The sequence below is a fragment of the Podarcis liolepis genome (assembly GCF_965112155.1).
Source record: "Podarcis liolepis genome assembly, chromosome: 12".
Taxonomy (NCBI): domain Eukaryota; kingdom Metazoa; phylum Chordata; class Lepidosauria; order Squamata; family Lacertidae; genus Podarcis; species Podarcis liolepis.
In genome coordinates this window covers 36,259,358-36,266,487 of record NC_139563.1, presented here as the reverse complement: position 1 = coordinate 36,266,487, position 7,130 = coordinate 36,259,358, and positions in this window count along the sequence as shown.

Here is a 7,130-nt window from a genome sequence, read left to right as displayed (position 1 = left end):
TTGAATAGGGGCAGTGACTTGCTGGTGTGGTAGTAATGAAGTGGGCAGAGATTGAAGGTTGTATATCAGGTGTGGATGACCTTTGGCTTCCCAGATGTTGCAGAACTATAGCTCAACATCATAGGGATGCAGGTTGTGCTGTGGTCTAAACCACTGAGCCTCTTGGGCTTGCCGATCAGAAGGTCAGCGGTTTGAATCCCTGTGATGGAGTGAGCTCCCGCTGCTCTATCCCAGCTCCTGCCAACCTGGCAGTTCAAAAGCATGCCAGTGCAAGAAGATAAATAGGTACCACTGCGGTGGGAAGGTAAATGGCATTTCCATGTGCTCTGGTTTCCGTCACAGTATCCCACTGTGCCAGAAGTGGTTTAGTCATGCTGGCCACATGAGCCAGAAAGTTGTCTGTGGACAAACACCGGCTTCCTCGGCCTGAAAGCGAGATAAGCACTTCAACCCCATAGTCGCCTTTGACTGGACTTAACCGTCCAGGGGTCCTCTACCTTTACCTTACTTCATCATCACTGGCCTTGCTTGCTGGGGCTGATTGGAGTTGTCCTTCAGCAACACCTGGAAAGCCAAAGGTCACCCCCTTATGGTGCCCAGCATTGTATTCGGCTGCTATAAAATACTTCTGAATTGTTTCTGCTAGTCCTGTACTGCAATTTTCTCCTGTGTTTTTCAACCATTCTCCATCAAAGAAGGAGAAAAGAAATTGCATTTGGAACTATCAAACAAGCGAGGGAACGCTGGTGGTGAAATTATCGTGGTACTGGCGTAGGGGTTTTGTAGCACTTGCCTTCTGAGTGGGCAGAAGAGTTTTAGTGAGTCCTTTCATTCTATAATTTTTAACCAGTGGTCTGCGCTCTTCAGTCTTCTCAGGTGTCTGTATTTAAATTAAAGCTCAAGGGAAGATTCCACGAGGTGGATCCTCCCATGAAACTTTCAAATCGGAAAGCTCAGGCAGCTTGGAAGGTTGCAGAGAGCGGGGGAAATGTTTACAGTGGTACCTCAGGTTACATACGCTTCAGGTTACAGACTCTGCTAACCCAGAAATAGTACCTTGGGTTAAGAACTTTGCTTCAGGATGAGAACAGAAATCACGCGGCGGCGGTGTGGCAGCAGCGGGAGGCACCATTAGCTAAAGTGGTACCTCAGGTTAAGAACAGTTTCAAGTTAAGAACAGACCTCTGGAACGAATTAAGTTCTTAACTCGAGGTACCACTGTATTGGAAATAAAAACACACCACCATCGATTGCCTCACAGTAATAAGGTAAGTTTATAGTGCTGGACCCACTGAAATTCTCAAATGAGACAGAAAAATTGAAGTGCTTCTTTGCAGCAGATTAAAACTCTTGAAAGATGGGGAGATTCTTCACAGCACTGATTTCTGCAGTTGCTGTTTTATGCTGTTGAGTATTGCCCAGCAAGTGTATCTAAAAATCATCTTATTTTGAGTATGCAACAACATTTTTTGAGTCAATTGTTAAATAGCCTTTTTTCCTTAATAAGTATTCAAAGTCAAACTGAGGTAAATAAGTGGCTGTTAAAAATTTGGAAAAGCGATTATTCAAAACTCTCTTAACACATTTGGAAATCTCTGCACTACTGTGGATTGAGTTTGTGAAACCTGTAGGCAATTTCTCATTCTGCGTTGAGATCACAAGCCTGAAAAATATCTCATTGTGAAATGGGGTTTGAGCAGTACTATAAATAGGAGGAGGAGACAGTACTGGGCAAATCTGAGTGAATTTGGAAATGGCCATTGTTTTTGCTATTTTATGTGCAGAATTAAATGGGACTTCTGCAATGTGGTATTTTAAGAAATGTTGGTTCTGATCTAGAGAGCCATAAATGTAAAGGAATCTGGGTATCTGAAGGAGTAACTGCTCACATATGAATCTGCCTGTTCAGCTGAGGTCCTGCCCTGGGTGGCTCACCTTGAGAGGTGAGATAAGTTGCCTACGGGGTACAGATCCTTTTCGGTGGTGGTACCCAGACTGGAAGCACCATCCCTAATCACACCTGCTAGGTGTATAGCTGGCATTTTGTAGGTGCCAGATGCAAACCAGATGATTGCCAAAGCTTTCGTAGCATCTAAACTTAAGATTTGTTGAGAACTTCTTTTGTGTACCTAGCTTTTCCATCTGCCTTTAGATCTGAACTGGTTGGAGTGCAGCATTCCTTTGATTAAACCATGTTTGCAATTTGGCACCCTGAGAATCTGCCTTCACTTTTTCAAACTTCTACTTGGTGTTTTCTCTTAATGCTTGGTGCTCTTTGATTTTATTCTGTTTTTTAGTCTTTGATAATGGAATGTGTTAATGAGAGGGTTAGATGTTGTTTTTTAATGGTGTTGCATTGCCAAGTGATTTGAGGGCCCAGTTTGTCCGTAATGAAAGGGCTAAGGGAGGATTCTAGTAGTCAAGAATAAAACTTAAATTATTTTGGGGGGTCCCTCCTCCATAAAATGCCAGTATCCGATTCCCCCCCCCCCTTTAAACATTACTATCCCATTCCTTGGCAATATTTGCTTCAAATTTTAAAGTAAATAAACTTTATACAATTTGATTCTTCATCTACAGTGAGAGTAGGCTCTGTTGGCCTTTTTTATTTTATTTTGCAAAGATAACAAGATGAAACAGCCCTGTGGCATTGACAATAAGAATAGCTCATCAATCCTAACTTAAATGTATAGATTAATATTGACAGTCTAAATCAGTCATCCCCAAACTTGGACCTCCAGATGTTTTGGGACTACAATTCCCATCATCCCTGATCACTGTTAGCTGGGGGTGATGGGAGTTGTAGTCCCAAAACATCTGGAGGGCCGAATTTGGGGATGCCTGGTCTAAATGATCTGTTAGCTTAATTTCAGCATGCTTTGGAGATAGCCGAGCATAGTGTCAAAATGATTGGGTTGGAGTGTGTATGTGAGAGAGAGCAGCAATTGAATCCCAAAACCCCGTTGATGGGTGAAGGTCTAAGATGGGCAAGACCAGGGATCGGACACCCACATGTAAATGTTGTTTGCAGTGATGCATGCAAACAGTGATGGACCCTGGCTAGCTAGCTACTCACAGGCAGGGGCCCAGCATTTTCAGACGGCTGCTGTCCAAAGGAAAGAGCAAGATGAAGTAGTTTCATTACCCACGTCCCATTCACCAGGTTGCTACATTTTTGAGACACAGTACGGAAAGTACTTTTAATCTTAAGGCACCCACACAGCTGTGTTCTTCCTGTTAGCTATCAGTAGAACAGGTTGACCCCAGTTAGTTCAGTGTGGCCAAGTTTGGTGGAGTTGAACCTGTGCCTAAAATTCAGGTATGCTGAAAACCTGCTGGCTTGCAGAACAGGTAGCTTTTCAAAATCTGAGAGTATGCCCTGTTTGAATATCTATTTGGACATATAGACTGCTTCTTTGGGAGGGTTTTAAGCAGAGGTTGGGTGGCCATCTGTCATGGACGCTTTAGCTGAGATTCCTGCTTTGCAGGGAGTTGGACTGGATGACTCTCGAGGTCCCAATCCTATGATTCTACGATATATGTCAGAATTGATGTAGAGTGGTACCTCAGGTTAAGTACTCACGTAATTCGTTCCGGAGGTCTGTTCTTAACCTGAAACTGTTCTTAACCTGAAGCACCACTTTAGCTAATGGGGCCTCCTGCTGCCGCGCCACCAGAGCACGATTTCTGTTCTCATCCTGAAGCAAAGTTCTTAACCTGAGTTAATATTTCTGGGTTAGCAGAGTCTGTAACCTGAAGCGTCTGTAACCTGAGGTACCACTGTATTATTTTATTTTTATTATTTTATTATGAATGTGAGCTGACATTTTTTCCCTTTTTTCTATTTGTGTGTGTGTGTGTGTGTGTGTGTGTAATAGATGTAAACATGCAATCGAATCATGTGCTTTCCTCTCCCATGTTCATAGAACGGGAGACGTCGAGTGTAGGCACAACTAATTCTGTCTCAGGCTTGATCAGATACAAATTTAAACGCAGAATTTTACACTCTGAAATGCTCTTGAATGCAGATTTAGTGGATCTAGGTACTTGAAAAGTAGGTTCTGCATAGGGGTGTACTTGACACTGAGCTGAATTTTGCGGGGGAGATAATGGGACTTTTCTGAAGCAGCAAGCTCATTCTGAATACTCCCAAGGCAAATCTAGGCCTTCCCAAAGCAATTTGGAACAGGACAAAGCTGCAGACAATGTGTTGGCAAAACGTAGCATTTTCTCCCCCGGTTTTGCATATAAGAAGAAGAAGTGTTTGGATTTGTTATCCCGCCTTTCACTCCCTTTAAGGAGTCTCAAAGCGGCTAACATTCTCCTTTCCCTTCCTCCCCCACAACAAACACTCTGTGAGGTGAGTGAGGCTGAGAGACTTCAGAGAAGTGTGACTAGCCCAAGGTCACCCAGCAGCTGCATGTGGAGGAGCAGAGACACAAACCCAGTTCCCCAGATTAAGAGTCTACCGCTCTTAACCACTACACCACACTGGGAAATGCCATGGGGTTGGGGAGCACTGGGGGCATATAGTTTCATACCTGGCTTCTATAAGGGGCTCTCCAATCACAATGCTTTTGGGGGTGCAAGTTGAATGAATGCATCAGCCTTGATCTTGGTGGCTCTGTAGCCGTTGCTAATTCTGCGGGTGCTGCTTGCTTGGAAGACGTTAGATGCTCAGTTCCTTTTGCTTCCGCCACATCTGCACGTGTCCAGTCTTGTCAAATCTGCTCTGCACTTGACTTCTGTGAGTTGGGGCCGATGGAGTAGAACACAAGTCTGAAACTTTTTCCCTGTCCCCATCCATCAAAAATCCCTAATATCTGCACCTATGTTTCTCAGAGTTCACTTTGCAAATTACAGCTATTAACTAGAAGCACTTTTGTCATGGGTCATTTTCATACAAATGGTTCACAAAACCTCAGGGAAGGGAGGAAATCCTTTTTTTCAGTCTTCTTTAAAATCAACTTGGAATGTGCCAAACATAAACCCCTGAAATTTAGCAAGTGTCTTACCAAGGGGTCCCTCGCCAATGTAAGCTATTTTCATATAAATTGCTCACAAAACAATTGTGTGTGTGTGTGTGTGTGTGTGTGTCAAAGTTTGGTTTTTTTTTAACCATCTCCAAACCCCCGTATGCCTTCTAAAACTTAACAATGTTCATCCTCTCAGTAGGAGCTGCTACTACTATACACAAATATTGAGTAATCTCAAACTTTAAGGTGCCCAGAACAAACCCTGAACCTATTTATTTGGGACTTGACAGGTCTTGTCCACTTAAAAGAGGCTACTCTGACTGCAAGTTTCATTAAGTTCCGCCAAGAAACAGTTACTGCCATTGGTTGATTTTTTTTCACATGAGAGCCAATGAGCATTCAGAAAGGTTATGATTTGTACCAAAGGCAAAGGAGGTGTTCTCCCAAGCAGTCAAAGCTCAGCACAGGCCAATTTCTGAAGCGCCAAATCAAAGTTGGAACCAAATATCACTCATATTACTTATTCCATAACATTCATATACTGCTTGATTGTAGAAAAATAACCCTCAAAGCATTTTACAGAAAGAAAGAGCATTGTGATCAGTGCATACCCTTATTTCTATAGTCACCTGTAGAGTGGAAAGTTTAAGGGGAAACAATATAAAGAACAGTGAAACTATGTGTGAAATCTACAAGCTGAAAATAAATTGAACACACAGATCTCATGGGTGAGGAGAGAGTAAGTCATCACAGAAACTAATATATAAAAGCATCTTGCTGGTTTGGAGCAGGCCTTGTTTGCAACCTGATCAGGTCTGTTCTTCCAGCTCAAGCACCAGAGGGGATTTCAAAAGCAGAAGATCAATAGATGAGGTTCTGACTAACTTCAGCAAAGCTGTACCCAGGTGAAGGAGGATAAGAAGTTTAGGCTACGTGGGCTGAAGAATATGAGAATCTCTTAAAAAGCAGAATTGTATCAACAGATGGTACCTAGTGCAGATTAATGATGGGAAAGTGTCCAGTGTTCTTCCTATGGCTGTGTCCACAGGGTGAACTGCAGACCCTATTTTCCAGGGACAGTCCATGATTTACAGAAGCCGTCCCTGTTTCTGATTGATCCCAGAATGTCCCGCTTTTCCATAAGACGTCCTTGTTTTCATTGGAGAAATGTTGGAGGGTATGGAGTTGCATAACCCCTGAGCCAAGGAGATAAGTCACTAGACAACCTTTAGAAGACATCTGAAGGCAGCCCTGTGTAGGGAAGTTTTTATTATTATTAATATGTTGGACGCCACCCAGAGTGGCTGGGGCAACCCAGTCAGATAGGTGGGGGTATAAAAAGTACTATTAATGTTATTGAATAGGACGTCCCAATTTTCACTGGAGAAGTGTTGGAGGGTATGAAACTTCTTTTGCAACTCAGGCAAGTGCATGGACTGCTGGCATAAATCTGATCCATGGAAAGGAAAGCTAAAAAGAGAGGAAGTAGGCTATACAATCTGTCAAATTCTTCACTGGTTTTTACCAGCTTCTTGTGGTTCAGTCTATGAAACAAAGTCCCCAAGCAGCTGAGAGGCTCATTCATCCGATCAATGCTGTTGACATTCCTTGCCTATTTCTCTGGGAATCAAAATGGCAGCAGGTTGCACAGCTTTGCAGAGGAAGGGGCACAGATGCAGCCAGGGGTGACAATTTGAATAAAATATCGGGAGGGCCCAGGTAAGCCCTGCCGCACATAATTGATCACGAGACATGCCAAACACACACACCATTTGAATGGCAATGCCCATCAACTTAGGGGGAGATGGCTGGCCTCCTCAAGTGTTTTATTTGGGCGGAACCTGAAGGGACCTTGGCCTCTAGGAATTGGCTCCTATGGATGTAGTAAATTAGGCGCAACAGCGTTGGATTTCTTGGACACCTGCCTTGTGCACCCTCGAGTGCGTGTGCCTGTCTGATAGGATTCACCAGCTCAAAGGAGCTGCTTCGAAATGCTTGATCAGGGCTCAGGAGCCCAATGAAACGCCAGGCCTAACAGAGACTCATTCATCTAATCCTTGACTATATTACAAGACTCACTGTGTTTGTGCGAGATGGTGATTAATTGAGTTAGATGACATGGTCATTGTGTACTAGCAGAAGTAGTGTTCATCA